The 3,144-nt window shown below is 46.8% G+C and overlaps 1 pseudogene; it reads left to right on the top strand.

Moving 5' to 3' along the window:
• The first annotated feature begins 252 nt into the window (after window positions 1–252).
• LOC111728425 lies at window positions 253–347 on the top strand (annotated as a pseudogene).
• Window positions 348–3,144: the final 2,797 nt, after the last annotated feature.

Below are 3,144 nucleotides of genomic sequence, written 5' to 3'. Positions count from 1 at the left end.
TACATCTACGTTTCTTCTTCTTAATATGAACCTCTGTAAGTTGATCACCTCAGGGACTGTAACAAGCTGGTCAACATACAGAGGTGTCAACATAAGGGGCTAGGCCTGCTGTACTGATATGTACATGTGGTACATGTCTGGTCTATGAAAATTAGGTCAATTTAAGGAGGTGGTCAGCATAGGGAGGTGGTCAACTATGGAGGTTCTACTGCATAGAACAACAAAAATTACAAGTAGAAAGTAACCTTTAGAGTGCTCGCACATATACTAAAATAGGGACGATACAGAGATTAGCATGGCCCCTGTGCAAGGATGGTGTGTAATTTCATGAAGCGTTCCAAACTTTTTTGTTTGTACCCTCACATTAACCTGAAATTAAAAAAAAAATTAACCTCTAGGAAAGAACTTCTGCTGTCTACCAGGGCTAGCAGCTGGTAGCTGGAGGCAAAATGAGACCTCTGGCTAAGGTCATGTGTGCCCTCTGGTGGCAGCTGCGGCGGATGGCTTTGGGCAGGGCCGAGCCCCAGGGTCAGTGGCTATTAAAGTTGGGGTCCAGTACCCAGCCTCACTTGGGAACTTGTTAGAAATGCAGTTTTTCCAGGCCCTCCCTGAGCTCTTATGAATCAGAAACTCTGGAGGTGGGGCCTAGTAGTTTGTGTTTAATCAGGCTACTTTAGGCTGTTCTGATGAACCCTTATGTTTGAGAATGTTCTATATAAGTACGGGTGGGCCTGATACCAGATAAGTGTGTGCCAAAATGGCAGAGGCCTCTGAGAGCAAGCCCCTGTCCCGATGAAGAGCCACTGCGGAGCAGTTGGGGGTGGGGGGGAATGGCAGAGGACTGAGGATGAGGGAGGTGCTGGGGCCTGTCCACACAAAGCTCATGAAGATCCTGCCCACACTCAGCCCCACCTCCCACTCAACCTAAGGTTGCAGAGCTGGGAAAGGGAGCAAATGCTCCTAGAGTAAACTGGTTCAGGCTTCCTAGACAGGGGTTACAAGGCCCCACTGCGATGTGCAAAGCTAAGCCTGGGGTTCTCAGGGGAGAAATGATAGGTTTCAAGGCGGCATGATTCTAGAACCCTAGAAAGCACATCCTGCGTGGATGTGGGACTTGAACCTCAGGCAGAGGCACAGGAACTAAGAGCAAACACTGAGACAGGAATAAGGCAGAAACCCTTGAAATAAGCCCTAGAAAAGAGGGAGGAAAGAAAAATGGAGTCCCCTTGGTCAGACGGAAAGGGATCTTTATCCTCGGGGACGTTCACTCACTCAGATACCTTGCTGGAGGAAATGCTTTGTAATTCCATTCCTGTCCAAATGAAAGATCCCCACACTGACTCACGATGCAGTGGTGCTGTCTCTTGGGGAAGTTGGGTCTAACGCTCTGCAGGATGAATAGATAGGCCCTCAGCAGACCCCTGCAGCGAGGTTTCCCAGGCAGACAAGTGATTGTTCTCAGCATCCAGCTGTTAATTTTTTTGCACCTGGCTAAATCAAGCTGGAGTTTGTAGTGAGAATCTGACAAGAAAAACAAGGTTTCAGGAGAAACCAGAGACAAGCAGATGGCAGATGTCATAGTTAATATGCTACTTCAAATTTCTCCCTCTCCTAAAAATGATTCTGTTTACACTTGTTATTCCAATAATACTATTACAGAGATGCTCTGATTGACAATAGCTCAGATTACCTGTCTAATCTATTAGCCTTATTCATTCAACAAATATTTACTGGGCACTCAGTATGTAGCAGGCATTGTTCTAGTGTCTGGGGTTATAGCAGTAAATAAACAGACAAAAATCTTTTCCCTTACATAGCTTACCTCCCCATGGTGGGGAAATGTAAACAAAAGAAGGAAAAGAAAAGGCAAAAGGTTCAGGGTTCTTCATCTCCTGCATGGCCCTCTCATCAATTAAGCTCTTAATTCTAAATTTTCAAAGCCTGTATATCGGCCTTTTCCCAACTAGGACAGGATGATGGTGATGAGTCTTCAAGTGAGGAAAGTCACCTTAGGGTGAGGCTTCTAAAATGAATCAGCAACTGAATTGCCTGGAGATCTAGTTAAAATGGAGGTTCAGGCGGGGGTCTGGAAGTCCACGGGTGCACTTTGAGTGGCACAGGTTAGGAGTCAGGCTGTCAAGGACAGAAGAGCTAGCAGGGTTCTTAGCCAGGACCCTGACCTTATCGTGACTCCTTGCTGCCGCTCTCAACTCCCATTGGGAGAGCCTGATAGTTCTCAGGGCACTTTTTTGCCTCATGTCACCTAGCCTTCATAGCCACTCCTTCAATCAAGCAGGGCAGCAGGGAACAATATACTCCTTAACGGTGAGGAAACAGCACCTCAGAGAGGTTAAGGGCAGAGTCAGCAGTGGCAAAGCTGGGGGTAGACTCCCCTTCCTGAAGGGCTTGGCTGTGGCACAGGGTGCGACATAAACTAGAGAGCAGACTAAGGCTCTTAGAGGGGCCACCTTTGGGAAGTACCGCTAGGCTTGTGAATAGTCCAGCTCAGCACTAAATTTCTTTGAGAGGCACATATAACCAGGCATTTATAGGTCTCAGAGGCCCTTTAACCTAAACAGGCCTAGCTACTATGGCCCACCCGAAGACAGTTTACTAGTTTGACTTTGCCAAACTCAGTGGCTTTGGGACAGGTTTCTGGTTTACCTCTAGCTCCCTCTGGTGTGGTGTGAATTTCAAAAGCAGCGATCTGATGGCAGCTGTTAGAAACGTTTGGCCCTCCCAGGTGGCTCTTCAAAGCCGGATTAAGATAGGCAGCACGGGGAAGGGTGCTAGGACAAAGGACTCTCCCTTTCTTTTAAGCTGGAAGTCATAGGAATTGTTCATTCTCATTTTACAGGCTTTCCGGGAAAGATTATCACAGGGAGAATGAACACACGACAGCTATTTCCTTGTGTAAAGTTGGGAGATGACAATAAAGAGATGTTATTCAGCTACTCAAGACACACTTGGCCTGCTCTTCCTGTAAATATTTAGCCATCTCGAATGGCAAACACTCCTTTATGGCATTTAATAACTTATGAGGTACTAAGACAGGAAGCCACTTGATGACGGACCTAAAATAACACGGACAGCAGCTGGAGAGTTCCTTGGTGGAAAAGAACATGCCAATGAGAACTCTGGAAG

This window comes from Otolemur garnettii, unplaced genomic scaffold, assembly GCF_000181295.1.
Source record: "Otolemur garnettii isolate 467f Iridium unplaced genomic scaffold, OtoGar3 scaffold00156, whole genome shotgun sequence".
Lineage (NCBI taxonomy): Eukaryota > Metazoa > Chordata > Mammalia > Primates > Galagidae > Otolemur > Otolemur garnettii.
Note: the sequence above shows the minus strand (reverse complement) of the source record. Positions and strands in the feature narration are given on the sequence as shown.